Raw genomic sequence first — 25,468 nt, forward strand, 5'->3', positions numbered from 1 at the left:
GTTATTGCTATAATATAACCAGTACATATGTCCTGAGAGTCCATGTTACTATTGCGGCTCCTGTGAGTGTGAGGACATTTAAGAAAGTTAAAGAAGGAAATAACTGAACTTGCTCTTAGAGGATGGCGGGAATTTCATACCTGAGGGAAGCAGAAAGGAAAATTCTGGACAGAGGAAGAGAGGGTGCATCATATTGTCAAACAACTAATGGTCAGAAGTTATTATCTGAGTTTACCTGAAACACCTGGGGTACGGTGTGTTCGTGTCCTTGGGGTGCTGGATTTACCAATAGCTGCTTGTTTTCTTATAGCTATGGAGGCTGCAATTCTCAGATCAAGGCGCCAACTGATGAAGGCTTTCTTCCTGGCTTCACACCAGATCTCCACACATGGCAAAGGAAGTGCTTCTCTCTCTCTCTCTCTCTCTCTCTCTCTGTATCTCTCTCTGTATCTCTCTCTCTCTCTCTCTCTCTGTATCTCTCTCTCTCTCTCTCTCTCTCTCTCTCTCTCCTCTCTTCTAATAACATCACAACTCCTATCAGAATAGGGCTTCATTTAATCCTCATTACCTCCTAAAGGCCAATCTCCAAACGCAGCCACAGGTGGAGACAGGGGGGGTCAACACATGTATTTCATGTCACACAATTCAACTCGCAGCACCTGGGAGAAAAAGCTGTGGGTGCTATTAGAGGAAAACGGGGCCAGATGGCGGAAGATGTAGATTCCGTTTTTATTTAGCTCAATTTACCAATTAGGTAGATTAGGCATGGCTGAAAAGATTAAGCGGCAAGAAAGATCCACACAAAGGCGTACAAATAGGCTAGGGGATGGAGATTAAAGAGCTCTAAAGAGGGCAAAGTCAGTGGCACTGGATCAATTGCACTTAGTGTGTAAGAAAGAGATAGACATTGCAGATGATTCCCAGGTTTCAAGCTTGGGGAATGGAGGGGTCGATGGTCAGCCTTTTAAGTGAAGTAGCAAAGGCCAGACAGGAGCAAATTTGGAAGAGACAGAGACAGGCTGAGTAACTTTGAGTGTGATGGCTGTGAGCTCTCTTTGGGATCTGGCATTTAACCACAGGTCAGAATATCTTATAAACAACTGAAAATGCTACCGTGGAGAGCCCAGAAGCAGAGAGTCAAATATGAAACCCTAGAGAACACTGAAAGTGTAATTAAAAGGAGTTCCCTAAGGAAACTAATTGGTAAGTTCTTAGAGGGAGGAAATGACCCAGAGAGATGATGGCGTGAAAGCCAAGGACAGCACAGTCATTAAGCTCTTTAATTAGGAGGTCTTTGGGAACTGGTAGGCAAAGGAGTTTCAGCAGAATGTAGAGGCAGGATATCCATGCTGGACAGTCTGGGTGTGTCTTATTTATCAGCGTATCCCCATCACACGCATGGTGTCCAGCACATAAATCCCTCAGTAACTATTTGTGGAAGTGGGCATTTAGCCTAGCAATTAAGGAGCCCACATTCCACACCAGAGTGCCTGTGTCAACTCCCAGTCCTGGCTCCTGACTCAGTTCTAACTTCCTGCTGATTCAGATCGTGGGAGGCCGTGGTAATGGCTCAAATAACTGAGTCCTTGCCACCCATGCGGGATATCTTGTCATGGCTCCCAAACTCATTCCCATCACAACTCCAACTGTTGTAGTCATTTAGGAAGTGAACCAGAAGATGGGAGCCCTCTTTCCTGCTCAGTGTCTCCCTCTATCATAAATAAATATTTTAAAGTATTTACGAGGATACAGTTAATTAGAAACTGAGGGAATATTTAGGAATGAGAGAGGAGATGAAACTGGAGTAAGAAAGGAGAAGAGATTCATACTTACAGGACAAAGAATCTAAGAAAGGTTCTTTTATTCTTTATAGGATTTTTTTAAACATTTATTCATTTATTTGAAAGGCAGAGTTATAGAGATGCAAAGACAGAGAGAAGGGGGAGATCTTCCATCTACTGGTTCCCTCCCCAAATTGCTGGAATGGCTGGAACTGTGCTGATCAGAAACCAGGAGCCAGGAGCTTCGTCCGGGTCTCCTACAGCAGTGCAGGTGCTCAAAGACTTGGGCCATCTTCTACTTCTTTCCCAGGTCATGGCAGAGAGCTGGATCAGAAGTGGAGCAGCTGAGACTCCAACCGGTGCCCAGATAGGATGCCGGCACTGCAGGCATCAGCTTTACCCGCTATACCATAGTACCAGCCCCAGGTTCTTTTATTTTAATAGAGGATGAGAACCTTAATCACCTTTATACAGGATGAAAATAAGCCATGGATCATGTAAGGGAGGCAGAATAATAGGTCCAGGTGGCTAAAAGAAAAGTTCTTTGCATCTGATTCAACCAGAAGAACATGTATTTAAAAAGTGACTTAGGGGTTAACTGCCACTCTCTGACAATCGACAGGACACTTATAATTATAGTTAGTGTCCATTAAGTGCTTAGGAAGTGAGGGCTTTGTATTAACAGTACATACAATCTTGCTGTTAGCTATCAGCTTAAAATGTAATACAATTACTATTTGCTTTTTTCAGATAAAGAAACTAAAGCAGGGATAAATTAGGTAGCGTGTCTAAGGGAACACGGCAAATAAAGCAGCAAAGCTAGGTTAGCAGTGAAGCCCAAGACTTCGAAGTCTGAACTACTGCTGCCCGGAAGTGCTAACTGTAGCACAACGTGTTCTTCCAGCGTGCATGTCCAGTGGAGATGCTGACCATGGGAGGAATTCTGCAGAGCAAAATTCATTCAATAGGAGACAGAAAGTGAATTTATTTCAATACCAACCATGATTATCACTCCTTACTAATGTAGTTTTTTAAGAAAAATATTTACTTATTTATTTATTTGAAAGGCAGAGATACATAGAAGGAGAGAGATATCAATCTTCCATCCACTAGTCCATTTCCCAAAAGGTCGCAACTACCAGAGCTGAGCTGATCTGAAGCCAGGAGCCAGGAACTTCTTCCAGGTCCCCATGTGGGTGCAGGGTCCCAAGTGCTTAGGCCATCTTCCAGGCACATTAGCAGGTACCTGGATCAGAAGTGGAACAGCCAGGACTCAAACTGGTGCCCATATGGGATGCAAGCACTGGGCTAAAGGCTTAACCTTCTATGCCACAGCACTGGCCCCACTGATATAGTTTTAAAAGATATATATTTCTACTATGTAAATATCTGAACAATCTAAGGAAACACCTATCATACCTACTGTAGTAGTCAGATCACTGTCACTACAATAAAAACCTGCAGAGAAGCTAACTTTATAAAGAGAAAGGTTGACTTTAGCTCATGGTTCTGGAGAGGCTCACACGCCACGATCAAGTGACCCCCACTGGTTGTGCGTCTGAGGAGGCAGCTCTGAGGGCAGAGTCCCAAGGTAGCACAGAGTTCCCCATGGCCTCTTATAAAAACATAAGGATGTAATCATAGGCTCCACTCCAAAGACAAGTAAATTCAATCTCCTCTCAAGGCCCCATCTACAAATATCATAATTGAATTAAGTTTCCACCTTTTTAGTGGCATCAATATAAGACTTTGAGACCAAACTTTAACACAAGTGCATTTGGGGACATTCAATATCCAAACTAGTATCTGGAGCATAGCATCTGCATGCCTCATAATTCACAAGCAGTTCTTTTCATAACATCGGCTGGGCGGGTGAATCTGAATCAATTTCAGAATACAAGTTGATCAGGTAAAAATATTTTTTTCCTAACAAGAGAAAGAAAGACAAGATCTAAAATTGTCAGTATCCCTAAATTCATGACAAATGAATTTTTAGTTTATAAAATCAATCAATGAAGCGAATAGAGAGCTTGATCCAAATGCCGGTTGTAACAGATCAATCTATTGGGTTTGAGAATGTCTTTCTGTCATTTAATGGATTTCTAGATGCTCTCCATGTCTTTCCATGAAACACAGACTAGAAAAAATGGATTTTGAAGATAAAATTAGTTCCTAGTCTGTTTTTTGCAGTAGGACTCTTTACAGAGTTGTCAAATGTGTGACAACCATGTGTTGTTCTAAATATGGGATACTACTATAGTTTAGACCTCCAGTGTCAGGATGGATTCATATTCCCCACGCTTCGTATTTTCAGGAGGAAAAGATTTATTTCAGTGACATTCCTACCCTGTTCCACTTGGCTTGGTGGCAGGGTGACTTGAAATTAAAGAGCTGGCGAGGAGGGCTTAGGCAATGCCCCTCCTTGTTCTCTTGGGGTCTATACAGGGTGCACTTTCTGATCTTCACCATGCCCGTAATCTGTGGCTCTTCTTCAAAGCCATAGGCTTGCCATTGTCCAGCACCGCATGCTGCCGTGTGAGTCGGTAAGCCTGTGTGATCTAGGAAGGAAGGATTAGTCCCATTTGGCTCTCCGGATAAGCTATGACCATCACTATGTTTCATCAGTATGAAAGTTGAGATATTGTTCCCTATTATCCCGATTCCCAAATCTATCTTTCAAAAGAGTTACAAATTGGGACAAGAAAGAGGGGTGCTATTTACTGGGTTTCTAACAGCTCCATAGTTAAAATTGAGAGAAATGGGATTTGTAGCAAAAGTGATACTTCAACAGCAAACTTCAGCAAGCCTCTGGGAATACTGGAGACATTTACAAGGAGTTAATTAATAGATGTACATATGGTAGCAAAAACACTTGGCAGAAGCCTTGTGTTTGAATACATCACAGAGAAAATCCACTGTAAACAGTGCTGATTTAGCTTTTTAAAATATTTTAATGGGATTTAGTCTTATGTAAGCTTTCACATTGATATCCCTAAAATAAATGAAATTCTTAAGAAGACAGAGCTTACTCAAATTACTTAGATGGAAGCAGGTTAGATTTTTAGGGTTCTAAAATACATATTCTTTATATAATATTTTAAAATTTTTATTAATTTGAAAGATAGAAGGACACACACACACACAGAGTGCACACCTCTATTTGATGGTTCATTTTCCAAATGCCCATACAGGGGCAGGCTGGATCAAGGCCAGAACCAGGAGCTGGAAACTCAATCTAAGTCTCCCATATAGGTGGCAGGGATCCAATTACTTGAGCCACCCCTTGGACCCCCAGGGTCTGCTTTAGCAGGAATCTGGAGTCGGGAGCTGGAGCTAGCAAACCCAAGGCACTCTGATGTGGGATGCAGGTGTCTCACCCACTGGACTTGACACTCCCTCCCTCCTCACACAGCCTGCACTGCACTCATTCTCCCTCTTAAGTCCTAAGCGTGCCTTCGATTGGAATTCCAGACAAAGCTGCCTCCAATATATGTCCCAAATGAACCAATTACACAGGTTGCCAGGTGCTCTAAACAACCACCATGAACCAAACAGTTCACTTAGGGCAGAAGCGTCCTTCCTGGGCCTGCCTTTCTGACTCAGATAGTTTGAGCACTGCCTTTCAAATCACAACCTGACAGCTTTAGTGCCCTGCTTTTCTCCAAAGAATTTAACCCACATATTTCTCAAGAAACAGAAATACTCCAGCCCATAAAGCAAATAAAAATTCCCCATATAAGCTATTTTCTTCCTCCAGTGTTAGAAGGCACTTTAATTCATCTCTCATCTGTCTATAATGTAGCATGTTCAGTTCCAGGAGCCATTCTCGCTCTCACCTCTGTCTTCAGTTATGTGTGAAATTCTCCCTTCAGAATCTGCCCTCCTCTTTCCTGTTCCTCTAATTTCTGTTCTCTAACTCTCCTTTCATTTTTCCAAATTTATCCCAAATTAGTGGTCTGGACCTCTCGCCAATTATAATGCTACTCCAGTTCTAATTCCTCATAACCGTGTTTCTTCACAGATCTTCAACAAGTTGTGGTTCTTTATATAGGTGGATGCTTAGTAAGTATTTATTCATTGGTTTTTAGTTTTTTGGTTTTTTTTTTTTTTTTTTTTTTGCCAGACAGAGTTAGACAGTGAGAGAGAGAGACAGAGAGAGAGTTATAGATGGTGAGAGAGAGACAGAGAGAAAGGTCTTCCTTCTGTTGGTTCATTCCCCTAAGGGCAGCTACAGCCGTGCTGCGCCAATCTGAAGCCAGGAGCTGGGTACCTCCTCCCAGTCTCCCATGCGGGTACAGGGACCCAAGCACTTGGGCCATCCTCCACTTCCCTCCCTGGCCACAGCAGAGCTGGACTGGAAGAGGAGCAACCAGGACTAGTACCCAGTGCCCCAACCGGGACTAGAACCCGGGGTGCCGGCACCACAGGCGGAAGATTAGCCAAGTGAGCCATGGCACCGGCCTCTATTCATTATTAATATGTTTTTAATCAAAGTGAGGTGGCCTAATTAACTTAGGCCAATTACATTTTAATGTTTTCACAGTTGTCATTTAATTTATTTTTATTGATTTTTTTTCACTTGAATTTCCTTTTAATTTTTCCTTTTTTGGAATTTAATTCCATAATATCATTTACTTTATTTCAGTTATAATATCCCACCAATACAAAGGTTGAAAAAACCCATGTGAGATTCTTGAGCAAATAAAATGCATTCTTGAACAAATAAATAAATAGTAAATCAACAGTAAAAGTCACATCAATAAAAAATTAGTGAATCTGGGGCTTATGTTGTAGCACAGTGGTTAAGCCACCACCTGCGATCCAGCATCCCTTACGAGTCCTGGTTCAAGTCCTGGCTGCTCCACTGCTGACTCAGCTCCCTACTAGTGCACCTGGAAGAACGCGGAAGGTGGCCCAGGTGCTTGGGCCCCAGCCACACAGGGGGAGACCTGGAGGATACTCCTGGCTCCTGGCTTCAGCCTCTGCCAGTCCCAGCCATTGCAGTCATTTTGGGGTTAGCCAGCACATGGAAATTCTCTTGGTCTTAGTCACCGACCCTCTCTCTCTCCCTGTGTGTGTATGTTAACTCTGCCTTTCAAATAAATAAATGTCTAAAAAATTAATGAATCTTACTGATCAGAAAAATTTTACATATAAAATAGCATGAGGCATAAAGTAGCAACTCAATGAATACACGAATGTATTCATGATTGTCACGATTTACTGTTCCCCTCAGCAGAAGTACTCAAGGACTTCTCCCAGCCTCACACTTCTACCTCAGCTGTATTTTACATTCTCTGGTGGCAGCTACTGGTCACAGTTAAGACAAAAGCTAAAAAGGAGAGAAAATCTCCATTTCTGTTCTTGTGTAGGCACTTTCACCATTGCCTGTACTATGATCAGGAGCTCGCCGGGTACTAAGCAAACACGGCAGGCAGACAGAGCAGGGAAAGTGAGCACGCGGCTTCTGTGTCTCCAGCGGGGTCATCAGTTTAGGAACAGAGAGATTTCCCAGTCGAAGCACAATCGGATTACTGACACGAAGATGGATTTTTCGGATGAGAGAGTTTGTTGTCTGTCAAAGACAATATATCAGAAAACCGAGTAAGATCAGTAATTGCAATAAACCACAACAAAGGAAAAGTAAGGCAATTATTAAAATAATCCTGGCAATAAACATTCTTTACGGGGAAAATAAACAAACGTGAATAATTACATAATCTGAAAGATCAGGATTGGCTTTCCTAGTCAGCACAGATCAAAGCATCCAACGTTCTACATCTATGGATAAAAACGAAACCCAGGTTTCTGTTCCCAAGTTAAGGTAAAACCACCCTTGTGACATGCAGAATATTCACAAAATTTATCATAGTTATTGAAAGTGAAATCTATTTTGTTATTTTTTTAAGATTTGTTTATGGGGTTGGTTTTGTAGCACAGTGGGTAAAGCTGCTGCCTGCAATGTTGATATCCCATATGGGTGCCGGTTTGAGTCCATTTCCAATCCTGCTCCCTGATAATGTGACTGGAAAAGCAGCCAAAGATGGCCCAAGTGCTAGGGCCCTGCACCCAAGTGGGACTGGCCCAGCTCTGGTCAGCCATTGCAGCCATTTGGGGAGTGAACCAGCAGACAGAGGAGAACTCTCTTTCTCTCTCTTCAGTTCTCTCTCTGTTACTCTGCCTTAAAATAAATAAATAAAGTTATTTTAAAGAGTTACAGAGAGAAGGAAAGACAGAGAGAGAAACAGAGTGAGAGATCTTCCATCCATTGATTCACTCCCCAAATGGCCACAACACACCACTGGGCCAGTCCAAAACCAGGAGCCAGGAGCTTCTTCCAGGTTCAGGGACCTAAGCCCTCGGGCCAACGGCTACCTGCCTTTCCCAGGCCATGTGTATGGAGCTGGATTAGAAGTAGAGTAGCCAGGTCTTGAACAGCTGCCCATATGGAATGCTGGCATCAAAGGTGACACACTTACCCACCACATCACAATGACGGCCCCTGTGCTTCATTCTTTTTTTTTTTTTTTTTATTTGACAGGTAGAGTTACAGACAGTGAGAGAGAGACAGAGAAAGGTCCTCCTTCCGTTGGTTCACTTCCCCAATGGCCGCCATGGCCGGTGCTGCGCCAGTCCAAAGCCAGGAGCCGGGTGCTTCCTCCTGGTTTCCAATGCGAGTGCAGGGCCCAAGCACCTGGGCCATCCTCCGCTGCCTTCCCGGGCCACAGCAGAGAGCTGGACTGGAAGAGGGGCAACAGGGATTAGTACCCGGTGCCCCAACCGGGACTGGAACCCAGGGTACTGGCGCCACAGGCAGAGGATTAGCCAAGTGAGCCATGGCGCTGGCCCTGTGCTTCATTCTTCAAAACTCCTTTAACATTCCATGAGTAGCTATCATCAATGTTAGCAAACAGCCACTAGTTTTTAATACATCACAAATTCAACATCCTTTCATTCAGCAACTGTTCACAGGAATACCTGTGAAAGGCACTGGGGTGGAGAGGGGATGAACCCATAGACCAGACCTGCACTGTGCATTTCAGGCAAACAGAAGAAAGAAGATGTGCTCGTAAACAAGTCACAGATCTCTAAAATGGTTGAGTGTTCACCTCCTATTCACACAAACAAGCAGCTGCAGAATGATAGAAACCTGGCAGGACGTGGAGCCCCAGGATCGCCCGCCCCACAGGAAGAGCAACAAAGCAAGCCAGCACCTGAAACTCTGGTTCAGTGGCGGGGGAGCTGTGTTCCAGGGGAAAGGTGACAGGGTGAGCCTCAGCAGAGTCCGTGTGCAGCATCTCCTTCTCAGGCAGTCCTAGCTGCAGCAGGACTCGTGGGCACCGCTGAGTAGGAGCCCCGTCAGAAGAGCTGCCCGGTTCCTCTGACTCAGAGAAGGGACTCTCGTTGCAAGCCCCACAATTCTTAGCACACAGGCTGCAGCAGTGAGGATCCACCTCGAGAAAGGAATCACCATCAGGATCCGCACTGCCCTGGGCAATGGAGCCCCTGTCCAGCCCCACCCCTGGGGTCCCAAAGACATTCCACCATTCTAGAAAAATGCTGCAGCCTCAGCAACACAAGTAGACTGAGCAGAGCAGTGGAGAACCCAGCACCCCAGGCCACACGGTGATCTGAATTACAGGGAACGGGGCACAGAGCAGCAGGACATCCTCTTAGACCACAGAGAGGGGGGCACTGGCCCCACCAGATTGGGGGCCAACCTCCCTGACTTCCTCCCATTCCCCTTCTGCGTTTCCTGACACCAGCACTGCGTCTGTGGCTGTGGGCCCTTCCACGTGCAAGGGCTGTGTTTCTGTACACCCTACACTCGAGCACCAGGGCAGATCTTGTACCTTCAAAGCATCACACAGTGATGGGAGTCTGCATGGCACATCCATCCGGGTGCCTGCCAATCCTGGGGCTTCAGGCCCTTGCACAGACCAGAGATGTGATTACCCCGCCTACACCAGCACCAATGAGGGTCCATGGCTTCCCTGAGGGTCTGTGTGCCCCGCCCTTCTGGATTAGTCTCCAGACTTCAACTTCTCATCTAAGCAGCAGAGTGGGCGAGTGTCCACGTATCCCATCCCTCCCAGGGCCAGGTGATACTGAGGCTTCTGCCTTACACAGAAAGCAGCTGGGAGACTGTATGCCAGGGAGCCAAGCAAACCCACTGAGTCCTGGCTGGTCCACTTCTAATCCAGCTCCCTGCTAATGCAGTAGAAAAGCAGTGGAAGTGACCCAAGTATTTGGGGCCCTGCCACTCACATGAGAGGCCCTGATGAAGCTCTTGGATCCCGGATCCTGGCTGGTGTTCCCCCAGGCCACCAACACATCCACTACAACGAAAGAAAATAAAGGAATCCTACTCTGCAGCGTCCAGCTGGAACTAAGGCCAAAAAAGCCCATCAAGCTGACATTTTCATAAAAGGCCTTCTACCCACAAAAGCCACCATTTAAAAGGTGAATATAACAGACACACAGGAATTAATAGAGCAACACAAAAAATGTAGGAAAACAAGGCAATATGGCACCCCGAAAGGAACACAAAAAGGCAGAATTCTAATATTTGTGAGAGAAATGCAGCAGCATACTTTTAGGGGAATCCTCTTTAGATTAAAACTGAAGCCTTGGGCCAGGAGTGAATGGAATGATACATTCTAAGTTCTGAAGGAAAAGAACTACCAGGCAAGAATACATTTTTTTTTTTGACAGGCAGAGTGGACAGTGAGAGAGAGAGAGAGAGACAGAGAGAAAGGTCTTCCTTTGCCGTTGGTTCACCCTCCAACGGCCGCCGCAGCCAGCGCGATGCGGCCGGCGCACCGCGCTGATCTGATGGCAGGAGCCAGGTGCTTCTCCTGGTCTCCCATGGGGTGCAGGGCCCAAGCACTTGGGCCATCCTCCACTGCACTCCCGGGCCACAGCAGAGAGCTGGCCTGGAAGGGGGGCAACCGGGACAGAATCCGGCACCCCGACTGGGACTAGAACCCGGTGTGCCAGCGCCGCAAGGCGGAGGATTAGCCTAGTGAGCCGCGGCGCCAGCTCAGGCAAGAATACTTTAACTACCAAAACTCTCTTTCTTCTTCTTCTTCTTTTTTTTTTTTTTTTTTTTTTTTTTTTTTGGACAGGCAGAGTGGACAGTGAGAGAGAGAGACAGAGAGAAAGGTCTTCCTTTGCCGTTGGTTCACCCTCCAATGGCCACCGCGGCTGGCGCACTGCGCTGATCTGAAGCCAGGAGCCAGGTGCTTCTCCTGGTCTCCCATGGGGTGCAGGGCCCAAGGACCTGGGTCATCCTCCACTGCACTCCCGGGCCACAGCAGAGAGCTGGACTAGAAGAGGAGCAACCGGGACAGAATCCGGCTCCCAACTGGGACCAGAACCCGGGGTGCCGGTGCCGCAGGCAGAGGACTAGCCTATTGAGCCACGGCGCCAGCCCCAAAACTCTCTTTCATAAATGAAGGGGAAAGACAGACTTTCTAAGACAAGAAGAGTTGAAAGAATTCATCACCACCAAAGCATCCTTACAAGAGAGGCTTAAGAGTGCCCTATATACAGAAAAAAAGAAAGACAATTATCATCATGAAAATACATGAAAGTGTAGAACCCATTAGTAAAAGAACAAAGAACATTCAGAATAATTAGAAGACATATTAAAGTGAAAATGACAGGACCAAGCCATTATACCTCACTAATAACTTTAAATGTAAATGTATTAGATTCGCCAATTCAAAGATATAGACTGGCTGAGTGGATTTTAAAAAAAGACCAAACGATATGTTGCTTACAAGAAACTCACTTTAGCAGGAAAGTCACACAGAGACTGAAAGCTAAAGGATGGGAAAAAGGCATCCATGAACAGAATCCAGCAGTCAGCAGAAGAGCCCCTGCCTGGCCAGAGAGAATATGTGTGAAGACAACGTCTGTGAAAAGTGGCAGACTGTCACTGTGCAAGGATCAAGGGACGAATTCAACCCTACGATATGGTGATGTAGATGTATATGCATCTGATGCCAGAGTGCCCAGCTATGTTACTGCAAATATTATTAGACCTAAAAGAATATATAATCCCCAATATAGTAGTATTTGGAGGCTAGGCTGAAACATCTCACTTTCATCAATGAACAAATTATTCAGACAAAAAGTCAACAGAGAGAAACACCGGAATTTAACTACGTATATCACATAGACCTAGCAGATTATTCAGAATATTCCATACAACAGCTGCAGGGTACAAACTCCTTTTCAGTACATGAAACACTTTCAAAACCAGACCAAATATTTGGGTACAAAACAAGTCTCACCTAATTTTTAAAAAACAAAATTGTAACATGAGTCTTTTCTTGCCTTGATGAAATTAAATTAGAAATTAATAATAAAAAGCAATTTTAGAAATTATACAAATCCATGGAGACTGAACAACATGCTACTGAATGATAAAAGGTCTCCTGAAGAAATCAAAAGAAATGTCTAAAATGCCTTGAAAGTGAAGAAAAGAGAAACACCAAAAAGGGGATAGAGCATATGCAGTTCTAAAAAAAAAGTTTATAGCAATGAACTCCCACTCCAAAGTGACACAAAGATATCAGCTCAACAACCTAACAGTGTATCCCAAGGACCTAGAAAAACAAGAACAAGCCAAACCCAAAGGCCATGGAAGGAAATAAATAATAAAAATTACAGCAGAACTAAGGAAAAATACAGAATATTAATGGAGTTATTTTATTAAAATATCAACAAGATTGATCAACTTTTAGGTAGATTTATTAAGAAAAAAGGAAGATTCAAATTAGCAAAATCAAAGATGTAAAAGGAGTATTACAACTGATACCACCAAAATACTAAGGATAATTAAGGATGGTTGTAAACAATTATATGCCAACAAATTGGAAAACCTAGAAGCAATGGACCAGCTTATAGACACAGATAACATGCCAAAATGTACCATAAAGCAATCAGAAGCCCAAACAAGCCAATATTGAGTAATGAGATTCAATCATTAATAAAAAAATTTCCAAAAAATAATATATCAAATAACTTTACTGAATAATTCTCTCAAACTTTTAAGGAAGAACACACACCAATTTTCCTCAAGTTATTTCAGAAATTTATAAACGCATTCTATCAGGCCAGCATTGCCTTAAGTCAAAAACAAGAAAGAAAACTATAGACTAACATCTCTCATGAATATAGAAGCAAAAAACCTTCAACAAAATATTAGCAAATTGAATCCAACACATGAAAAAGATCATTCATCAAGACCAAATGGAATATATCCTTGGGATGCGTGAATGGTTTAATGTACACAAATCATTAAACCACGTCAATATAATGAAGCCTAAACATTACATAATCACCTTAGAGATATAACAAAACCATTCAATAAAATTGAACACCTATTTTTGATAAAAACCTTGAACAAATTAGGTATAGAAGGAACACGCCTCCACGTAATAAAGGCTGTAAATGAAAAGCCCAAAGCCAACATCATATTAGACGGGGAAAAGTGAGAGCATTTCCACTGTGATGTGGAACCAAAGATGATCACTGTTGGCTCTCTTAGTCAATGGCACGCTAGAAGTTTTAGCCAGAGAAATTTGGCAAGAGAAAGAGATAAAGGGCATGAAATAGAAAGGGAAGAAGCCTAATTACCTTTGTTTGCAGATGACAAGATCCTATATAGAGAAAAACTGAGTCTCCAACAACATACTATTAAAACTTATAAGCAAATTCAGTTCAGTTGCAGGAAACATAATCAACATGAGAAACCAAATATTTTTATACACTTCAAAATATTTATAAGAACTATCCCATTCACATTAGCTACCAAAAAATCTTGGAATAAATATAACTGAGGATATGGAAGACCTCACAAAAAATTACAAAACACTAATAAAAAAATCAAAGGCGCACAAAAAATTCAAAGACCTCCCATGTTCATGAATTGCAAGAATTAATATTGTTAAAATGTCCCTATTAGCCAAAGCAATTTACAGGTTCAATGCAATCCCCATCACCAGAGCTGGGAAAAAAAAAAAAAAAAAAACACTAAAATTCATATGGAAAAACCAAGACCAAAAACAGTGTAAGCAATCTTTGAAAAAAGAAAAGAAAAAAAAAAAAAAAACTGGAGGCATCACAATACCAGATTCCAAGAGGGCTTTCTCATTACTGCATATAGATCTGAAGGAAACAGAATCCGCACACCAAAGAGACGCCTGCACCCCGCTGTGCTTCGCAGCAACACTCACAATAGCCAAGACCTGGACTCAAACTTGGTTTCCACTGATGGAAGGAACGGTAAGAAAAAGGTGACATTACACACTGTGGAACATTAAAATTAAACATAAAAAATGAAACCTTGACATTTGCAGCAAAATGGATGAATTTAGAGGTCCTTATGTTAGCGAGATAAGCCAGAAACAAAAGTCAAACACAACGTGCTCTCTTCAAAGTGGACTTTAAAATAGCCACCACTAGATGTGAGGGGACAGGATGATGAGTGACATGCACATGACAGACCCTGGTATTTTGCAGCATCATGGGTGAGGATGGCTGATGATGATACAAAGAGCTGGAACAGAGAAGCTGGTAGGTGCTAACTACAAACAAAAGATAAGGAAATGCAAACCCTGGCTATCTGGTATGGTCAGTTTATTCTGAATATATTTGTTGAAATGTTGTATTGTGCCCCCTTAAAAATCTGCAAGTATTGCATATCAATTCAAAATCCGGAAATAAATTTTAAATTCCAAAAATAAGAATGATAGTAAAGAAGTAAACTATCTAGATCAAAGTAGATAGATTTTCCCAAGGACCACACCATGACAAGGTGCACATGGTGCAGCCACCTCTACGTGGTGAGTTTAAAAATTGGATTTGTAACAAATTTTAAAAATTGATATGGAGTTGAACTTGTAAAAACATGGAAACAGAACATAAGCAAAGCAGTGGTGGTGGGAAAAGAGACTGCCTGTAACAAAACTGGACCATCTGTTCTGAAAGTCAATTGCAGAGCGCAGGCACACATGGAGGGACGGAGGAAGGCCGTGAAGACTGGAGAAGAGACGGGGTCTATTGCCGAGTGCTGGGAATGGCAGCGTCCTCCTTCAGACATTATTTAATAAAAACTTGAAAAAATGTGAGAGTGTTTTGGCGGAAGGAAAAACCAGATCAAATCTGCCTTATAAGTGTATAGATGTGTCTTCCAAGAAGTGTTGTTAAATCCTGTGATTCAAGAGACTTGTACGAAAATAATAATGACAACAATTTAAGAGCTTCCATATGCCAAGCACTGTGCTAACTACATTACATGCATTAGCCCATTTAATCTGCATAAAGGTTGGGCTTACAATTCTAATGAGAATTTGGAGGTGGCTTTGCATGCAGCTAAGTAGCATGCGAAAGGTCACAGAATTCAGGAGCTGAGCTATAATCTGGCCCACAGTCAGTCCATCAGCTCCCCCAGCTCACGTCATCATCCACTCTGCTCTTGCACTTCTCAGCATTTTCACCAAGTAACATAAGTCTCAGAAAAATTATATTTCTCTACTATATTTAATGGAAAGAAGTGTCTGGGCTAGTTTCAACAATCAATTTTCCCTGTAGCAATTTATGTGACAACATTGATATATATCTTTGAGGCTGCATTAAAAATATGTCTTGAAAATAATTTCCCTAAACATATATTTCCCAGACATGTATAATGTATTTCAAAATTAAAATATTGATTCAATTCATGTACCTTAGGATGTGCTTGCTTCTTAGAACTGCAGTTTTAGAAGGCAGTGGTCATTCTTCCCCAGAAGAGAGTCCAACCAGAAAAGACCTCTAGCCACATACAAATTCCATTTCACTCGTTTTTGAAATTTTTAATTTATTTTTAAAAAATCTAGGCCGGCACCGCGGCTCACTAGGCTAATCCTCCGCCTTGCGGCGCCGGCACACCGGGTTCTAGTCCCGGTCGGGGCGCCGGATTCTGTCCCGGTTGCCCCTCTTCCAGGCCAGCTCTCTGCTGTGGCCAGGGAGTGCAGTGGAGGATGGCCCAGGTGCTTGGGCCCTGCACCCCATGGGAGACCAGCAAAAGCACCTGGCTCCTGCCATCGGATCAGCGCGGTGCACCGGCCGCAGCGCGCCGGCTGGGGCGGCCATTGGAGGGTGAACCAACGGCAAAGGAAGACCTTTCTCTCTGTCTCTCTCTCTCACTGTCCACTCTGACTGTCAAAAAAAAAAAAAATCTATTCACAATGTAGAGAGACAGAGAGAGGGTCATACAGAGATCTTCCATCTGCTGGTTCACTCCCCAAATGCCCACAACAGCAAGGGCTGGGCAAGCCTGAAGCTAACAGCCAAAATCTCAATCTGGATCGCCCCTGTGGGAGACAGGGACTCAAGTACTTGAGCTATCACCTGCTGCCAATTAGCAGATTGGAATCAGAGGAGCCAGGATTCAAACCCCTCCACCCCACCCACACACACTCTGACGTGAACAACGCTGGAGCTTCAAGTGTCATCCTAACCACTGTCAAAAGCCTGCCCTTTTGTAATTTCAACAGTAAACAAATTTATATTCTGGAATATTTAGGGTCCTTAAGAAAGCATTTCAAAAGTTCTACAGTCAGCCGGCGCCGCGGCTCACTAGGCTAATCCTCCGCCTAGCGGCGCCAGCACACCGGGTTCTAGTCCCGGTCGGGGCGCCGGATTCTGTCCTGGTTGCTCCTCTTCCAGGCCAGCTCTCTGCTGTGGCCAGGGAGTGCAGTGGAGGATGGCCCAAGTGCTTGGGCCCTGCACCCCATGGGAGACCAGGAGAAGCACCTGGCTCCTGCCATCGGATCAGCGCGGTGCGCCGGTGCGGCGCGCCAGCTGTTGCGGCCATTGGAGGGTGAACCAACGGCAAAGGAAGACCTTTCTCTCTGTCTCTCTCTCTCTCACTATCCACTCTGCCTGTCAAAAAAAAAAAAAAAGTTCTACAGTCATCCTCTTTATTTCTCAAGCACTGATCACTCCAAATCAATCAGAAAAAAACACACCATACCATTATGCTTTATTTAAATTAAGTAACTAGGGTCTTTACTATTTCATACAATGGGTTCAGTTTGTCCACTGAAGATTCTCATTAAAAATGTAGAAATAAAATGCTCAGGATGTTAATCAAGTAACTCTAGCCAAGATGCTTTGAAATCATGCATTAGAAAAACAAGGCTTTTTTCCACAAGGAGGTAGAAAAAACACTTTCCACTTCTGCTCACGGGGGAGAAGGCAGAGAGAATCACAGTCGATGTGAAACGTGCCTGAGAACTCTGAAGCACTTGGCACACCGTCTGCTAATTCCTTCTCCCTGGAGTTTTCTCACTGATCTCCCTCAAAATTCTCCCACTGCACATTTTCCCTACCCACCCCCATCCAATCGCTACTTTTCCTGTTCTCATTGTTGTCTCAAAGGTCACTAAAGGTGGCACCAATCAATCTTATCTCTACGCTGCAGAAAAAGTGCAACCGAGCTGGGCTGCTGATTCCTGATGCGAGATCTACAACTGCTCTGCTTTCTGATAAGTTTCCTTTTGATCGGGGTCTTTGTCACAAATTTTGTTTTTATAGCCTTTGAGGAAATCAATTCTAACACAATGTTTTATGCTGTTTTGAATTGACATCATTCCTGACATTTACTTAAACGCAGCACTGTCTAGTGTTGAGGTTCATTTGCAGGCTTTTTGTGTAATAAGATTGGCAACTCTATATTTTATTAACACTACCGCAGGCCACTATTTAAAACAATGAACCACTCAGAGGCTGGTCACCTTTTCTCTTTGTATTTGTCCATACATTATGCACAGTGCCTCTTGTGGGGAATCTCAAACGTGTACAAAATGCACTCTATTTCCTAACTTTTAAGTGCACATTAAGAATTTACTGATGCTGATAAACCAATATTTGAGCTCATGATTTGCAAAACTGATAAACAGGACAAGATAATACTGTATTCTCTCTCTTGGGTAATCCACACAATACTCCAGTTACCCCTCACCAACTTGACCTGATCTATCTCATTTTGTGGAAACAGTTTTTCTCGAGTTCAGATCTATCCATATACAACGCATAAAATAGATTATTAATAAAAGCCTCTGCCAAACTTGAAACTTGTGATGTATTTCAAAGCAAATAAAGCTTTTCATAGAATTCTAAATTTATTTTCAATTGCTGCATTGATCAGTTTATTTCGTCTTGATTTCATTTCACATCACATGGGAAAATATTTGACAAAATAGAAGAGGGTATATTTATTACCCTGCAACAGTGTGAATGTAAAACTCCTAGGCGTGCAAACAGAATGCATTAATGTTTTTTGTACAAAAATCATCTCATAAGAATACATATTTCATGAATATATCAAAGATCTATATACATAATGTACACATATGTATATAATACACATATACTGTTAGGAAACTGGCGCAGTTGTAGCCAGGTGGCCGCATGGCCCAGCTACCTGAGCCAGGCTCCACCCCCATCCTAATGGGATTCGCTGCTCCTGCTTCCCTGCCCGCCCTCAGGCAAAGTTTTAAAAGGGCCTGTTCCTGCACACGTGCTCTCTTGGTTCTTCTCTCTAGCCTCCTCCTCTGGTCTTTTGGCTCTCTCTCGGCTCCTCTCTGCTCTCTCTTGGCCCCTCTCATCTCTCTGCTCTCTCTTCTCTCCTTGCTAGCTCCTCTCTTCTCTGTCTCTCTCTCTTATACTCTCTTTCTCTCTCTTTCCCTTTGCCACCCCTTCACTCCGGTCTGTTGGGTGTTTCCTAATAAACCCTTTCCCTTACTCTGGTGTTTGGTGTGTTTTCCGATGGCTAACATTAATATATAACATATACATATAATAAGTTAAAACAAAGAAATAAAAGTTTATAAGAAAATAAAAATCACAAGCTCATATCCACAGGATAATTGCTTAAAATTGAGACATTAAGCCAGATCTTCTGGAGCATGCTGTAGATCTATCTTTCTTCAAAATATTGTTGCCCTATTGTTCTTTATTTATATGACACACTATTTTTATTGTTATTTTATAAATCTTAGAAATATAAATATATAATCTGTGTTGTCTCTAGAGATGTATATAGCTTGAATTTAACAAAAATTATTAAATACAAACATCATATACAGTAAATAACTATTTACAGTTAGTATTGCAAAAAATTTAACTAAAGCTGATATTTTAGTTATTTCATATGAATTTTCACTGATTCAACAAATTTCTACATTACTTTATGTTATAGAAATTCTAAGTGCTGAAGTTTCTGAAAGTAAACATCTCCTTCCTTATGGAAACAAATTATAAAAGGAAAAAAATTAGACTGTATATATGTAACTGATACCACTTCCTGTGTAAAATTCCTGTGCGGTGTGCTTTTTTGAGGACAATATTAACCTAAGCAAATTTTATTTCCACTCCAATTAGTACTTTGGCCACAATTTCAAATATGAGAAAATATTCAACAATACAAACATTTGCATTAGACCAAATTTGGTCTAAAATAGAAATTCTTCCATAAAGATAAAAGTCCTTAAGTTTTCAAAATGTGTTGTGTTGTCAAGAAAGGAAAGATTGAGGAGATATTGCAGAATTACAATTTTTGGAGAATGGATTTACTTTGCATATATCTAGGAGAAAAAGAAATTCTGCAACTGCGTTAAAAGAATGACTTCCAGGGCCGGCGCCGTGGCTCACTAGGCTAATCCTCCGCCTTGCGGCGCCGGCACACCGGGTTCTAGTCCCGGTCGGGGTGCCGGATTCTGTCCCGGTTGCCCCTCTTCCAGGCCAGCTCTCTGCTGTGGCCAGGGAGTGCAGTGGAGGATGGCCCAAGTCCTTGGGCCCTGCACCCCATGGGAGATCAGGAGAAGCACCTGGATCCTGGCTTCAGATCAGCGGGGTGCGCCGGCCGCGGCAGCCATTGGAGGGTGAACCAACGGCAAAGGAAGGCCTTTCTCTCTGTCTCTCTCTCTCACTGTCCACTCTGCCTGTCCAAAAAAAAAAAAAAAAAAAAAAGAATGACTTCCAGTTGCCCCAGCTGCTTGGTGGGCTGGCAAGGCAAGTTATCCATCTGCTGAGGTGAGAACCAAGGGTGAGACTGACCTAGAGCAGTCTAGCGTAGCATATACATCTTGGACAACACAGAGAACATGAGCAAGAGAGGCCAGATCTACACAGATTTAGCAGCTTTGCTACTAGAGAAGATACAGAAAATTCTGATGAAATTAAGGAGATTTAATTTACTTCCAACAAATACCTCAAAAATGGAAGAACCTGCATTCTGGGTGGAATAATCAGCAAATATACCTGTGTGGAACCAGAAAAGACTCCAGGAGTCTGTAGAAAAAAAAAAAAGTTTCTGAGACTGCCCACAGCCCTTGAACCCACACCATGTCCCTTCCAGAAGCAAAGAAATGTGCTAAGGGGAGTGCAAACAAACAACATTTCTCCGGAGAAAGCAATCCAAATTGGGCAAGTTAGGAGCACCGGAAGTACAACTGGTAGATGCCAAACACGCCAAGAAGGAAAATCCAGACCTGAGGACATGTCCACACAGAGGCCACAGAGGAGAAAGCCGTCCAGCAACCAAACAAGCCACCCTGGCTCATCCCACCCCTGCACGAGCTGCCCCCGGCTCATCCCATCAAACACAAACAATCCTAATACTTTGTGGGCCATGCGGCCACTTGGCTACAACTGTGCCAGTTTCCTAATATTTGTTCAACACATAAAGAAAAGGATCGCTGTCCAACTCCTTGAGATCATACTCCTAAGGTAAGTTATGAGAAGTGTAGAGCTTATTGCAGAAATAAGGGTTGGAGACTGGATAGGAGGGAGAGTGCGGGGGAAATTCTCACTATGTTCCTAAATCTGTATATATGAAATCCACGAAACTTGTGTAACTTAAATAAAATTATTTTAAAAAAGAAGTTATTAAGGCATAAATCAAAAACAGAAAAGAAAGAAGATCTCAACAACAGATAGCTGTGGAAAAAGTCTTGATGGAACCTGGAAGATGTTTAGAGGGGAAAAGTAAAGAAAAGGCCTGGATGAAATTTAGCGATGTGAGAAGTCGTTCCTGTTATATTAAACAGAGTAAAAAATGGTCAGTAACTAGCCCGAATTAGGAGAGAGGACGGTATTAGAACTTTTGAGTTTGCAACTAGCTTATAACAAAAGGCATTCTTGGGCCCAATAGAAGTTACACAATGCTGATATTATGCAGCACTGGAAATAGTCACACCTCAAATAAGTGAAATTCAACATTAACCATGATTGAACATTCTCAAAGCTCCGTTTCTGAGCTCTGATCCACAGCGGAGTGGATACTTGACATGCATTATCTCACTCCTCACAGCAACCCCCTTTGAGGCCGATTATTCACATGCATTGTGCAGGAGTGTGTATGACGTATCCTGATCACGCCCATTGACTTCTATATTATTCTGGAACATCTGTGTGGACTTTTAGTATTCTAATAACCATCCAACTGAAAACACAAGCCATTTCTTACACACACAGGCTTTATTTTGGAGAATCCTTAGAGCATCTGACCAGAAGGAGCAGAGTATCAGCTGGCAGGTGAGATGTACTATTTGTTTTAAGAGAGTGACACAAAGAAAATAAATGGGGATTTCAAATATGAACTCTAAATCAAAGCTCACAAGGACAGTTCACCTAAATGCAAGCCAATAATTTGCGGTTGAGTTGCCTCTCCGCGCAGCAGCCATGATGTGAGCTCCAGAGTAGGGAGCTCCCGAGATCCATCTGTGTCGCAGTGGTTCAGGAATGGCTGCTGGAAGCCCAGTTAGTGCACCTGGCCAGTAAGTAAAATCGGAGACGTGACATGAGGGACACGGCAGGTGATGGCTGAGGTGTTCTGACAACTGTTTCTCAACATTTCTGGGACCAGCACCATGGCACCACGCAGAAGTGTGGGAGCAATGCAGAAGTTCGGGATCTGTGAACTCAAAAGGCTTCCATAGGGTGATTACTGATGCCATAAACAAGAGTGTCAATTTGTTAAGTCAACAACAGGAGTCACTGTGCACTTACTCCTCATGTGGGATCTGCCCTTAGTGTGCTGTACATTGTGATTTAATGCTATAACTAGTACTTAAACAGTATTTTTCACTTTGTGTTTCTGTGTGGGTGCAAACTGTTGAAATCTTTACTTAATGTATGCTAAACTGATCTTCTGTATATAAAGAGAATTGAAAATGAATCTTGATGTGAATGGAATGGGAGAGGGAGCGGGAGGGGGGAGGGTTGTGGATGGGAGGGAAGTTATGGGGGTGGGGGAGCCATTGCAATCCATAAGCTGTACTTTGGAAATTTATATTCATTAAATAAAATTAAAAAAAAAAAGTTCGGGATCTGCCCCAGAGCTACAACCACTGACGCTGCATTTTAAGTTTATTCAGACATATACGGAAATTTGAGAAGCACAATTCCAAAGGGTATAGGTGATGATGTTTCTTTTCCTAACAGGGTGGAAATATTTGTGATAATCAAAAATATCAGACTTGCATAATTTAATCCTTCATTCAGAAATCATCCTTTTAGGGGATTATTCCATGCTATGAACTAAGCGAGATAATAATGAAATAATAAAAGTACTGATAAAGACAATCAAGACTCCTAGATTTACAGAGTTGACAATCTAGAAGATAATGAAGAAATTAATTTTTTTTAATTTGAAAGGTTGATAAATTCTGTGAACATGTATATTAGATATTAATAAATATATAAAGACTTAAATTCAGTGTTGTTCATTCAAATTTCAGAAAATAGCTGTGACTTGTGCTGGGCATTTGGCATGGCAATTAAGATGCCACTTGGTTGTTTGCTTTCCTTCCACCTTATGGGAAACCCAACGCAACTCCCAGCTCCTGGCTTTGGTCTGGCTGTTGCAGCCATCTAGGGAGTGAACCAGCAGATGGAAGATCTCAATATCTCTCTCTCTATCACTCACTCACTCTCTCTCCACTCTCTTTCTCCACTTTCCCCCTTTGCCTCTTAGTCCATAACTTTACTTTCAAAATAAACAAATAAATCTTTTTAAAAAGATGTCACTTTGGATGCCAGCATCCTGTACTGAAATACAATGATTGCAGTCCTGGCTCTGCTGTCTTTTCTTGCTCCCTACTAATGGGCACCCTTGTAGGCAGCAGGTGATGGCTAAATTACTTGGGTCCCTGCCACCCACACAGGAGACCTGGATTGAGTTCCTGGCTCTTGGCTTCAGCCTGGCCTAGCCCTGGCTGTTGGTGGTGTTCAGAGAGGGAATCAGCAGAATGGAGTGCATGCCGGCTCTGGCGCTCATTCCCCCTCCCCCTCCCCCTCTCCCTCTCCCTCCCTCCCCCTCCCCCTCTCCCTCTCCCTCCCTCCCTCTCCCCCTCTCCCTCTCCCTCCCTCCCTCTCCTCCTCTCCCTCTCTCTCCCTCTCACTTCCCCCTTCCCCCGCCCCCTCCCCCTCTCCCTCTCCCTCCCTCCCCCTCCCCCTCTCCCTCTCCCTCCCTCCCTCTCCCCCTCTCCCTCTCCCTCCCTCCCTCTCCTCCTCTCCCTCTCTCTCCCTCTCACTTCCCCCTTCCCCCGCCCCCTCCCCCTCCCCCTCTCTCTCTCTCTCATTCCCATTCTCAACTTTAAAAACAAATAATCTTTTTTAAAGTAAGTGTAGGTTAGGTCATGATTTTTGCAGTTTCCTGGGCCAGTCTGGTTGAAATAGACAGATTCTACTTAAGTAAGCTTACAGGTGAGCCAATCCGTTTCACATGGTTTCGCCTTATTTCCTGATATAAACATACAATCAGAGCAGAAACCTCAAGGGAACGGCACATTTCAGGCAGCCATCATATGACTGCAATTCCAAGAAGGAGGACCAGAAAAAAATACAGGAACTGGCGGATTACCCATCTCTGGTGATACAGAATGAAAAGGAAAATGACTTCAGAGAATTCACAAAGAGTTCAATCGCCTTGAGCAGCAGCTGCCTCTACACTGAAACTCTCTTTGGCCGAGTATTTGCAGCTACACCTTGAATGGCATCAGAACTAATGGACAGACTTGTGGGGAGCAGCCCGGACTGGACTGAGTTACTGGAATTAAGACTTATTCTATGCATCTGCTCTCCCACAATATGGCGCTGGGAGAGGAGAAAACAGCTTCTATGCAGCTGCCTCTTGCCAACTTGAGTGATGACCTCCAGGAGCTGATCCTGCTCCTGATTGGAGGAGAGCAGCGTACTCGGCATGTGGGCAGCCGAGTTGGGATTGGCGGAGGAGGACTATAAAGGAGGAGAGAGACGGCATGCACCAGGAACATCTAAGGGGAACATCTAAGGGGAACACCTGTGCAGCCCCCAGAAGAGCCGGCCGGCGGTGTGCCGCTCCCCTGCGGAAGTGGGGAATGCGGCCAGGGGGAACTGCCCTTCCACGGAGGTGGAGGGGATAGTAGCCAACCCGGGAAGAACCAGCAGCAAACCCGGGGAGGGCCGAGCAGACGAAAGAACAGCGCAGGGTCCTGTGTTGCTCCTCCACGAAGAGGGGGAGCGACATAGTGGTGCCGTGACTCGGATGTGAAGCCTAGGCAGGGTTCAGTGTCGTTCCTCCACGAAGAGGGGGAGCGACACAGACTGTGTGCTGTGTTGGCTCTCCCCATGAACACATGGGTCTAGAAGGCCAAAGAGCCGGACGGAATGGAAACAAATAGTGACTCATTTGTATAATGCACACGCTTTAAAAAAAACTGTCTAAACCTTCTAGTGGAAATCAGCGAGCACGTGCTGACTTCACTAACCATTTACAACCATTGCTTCCTTCATCTCATTTAAGGCGATGTACAGAGGCTTGAGGGGAAGGTTCCAGTTTAAACCCTGCTGCGCTTTTTGCCAGCTTCACAATCCTAGGAAAGTTATTCATCCTTTCTGGGCCTCAGTTATTTACAGCATCTATCAAACAGCAATTCATGCCGCTCCAAGATAATTGAGGAAGTTATTTATAGTGCAAATTTTAGCAATTTTATTGAGGTATGATTGATATACAAAAGGTTATGTGAGGATGGTTGTTCAAGTATAGCAAAGAGAACCTGCACCACAATGTATACTGTGGCACTATTCACAATAGCCAAGATAAGGAATCAACCAAGATAGCCATCAACAGATGAGTGGATAAAGAAGCTGTGATGGATATACAGACAGCAGACTATTATTTGCCATTAAAAATGAAATTCTGTCATTTGGAGCTAAATGAGTAGAATTGGAGGTCGTTATGCTAAGTGAAATAAGCCATACTCAGAGAGACAAATGTTGCATGTTCTCCCTCAAATATGGAAGATAAGGAACTCAAGTTGGACATGGAATGGTGATTGTTAGGGGCTGGAAGGGGTTATGGGGAATTTGGGGAAAAAGGTTGGAGAGGGGGTACCTAATCAGACAGACAGATAGAAGGATGTTAGGCAGCAGGAGTAAATAGCTGGTGTTATTCATCATAGTGAGGCAACCGTAGATCACAATAACCCATTTACGTATTTTATGTAACCCTCCAATCATAAAGTAATAACAAAGGAGGTGTCAGATACCCTGATTTGATGAAGACATATTCCATACACGTGTTTAAACACTGAACTGTACTCCATAAGTATGTACAGTTATTGTTAATCAAAAAAGTAATGTTT

This window comes from Oryctolagus cuniculus, chromosome 8 (assembly GCF_964237555.1).
Source record: "Oryctolagus cuniculus chromosome 8, mOryCun1.1, whole genome shotgun sequence".
Taxonomy (NCBI): domain Eukaryota; kingdom Metazoa; phylum Chordata; class Mammalia; order Lagomorpha; family Leporidae; genus Oryctolagus; species Oryctolagus cuniculus.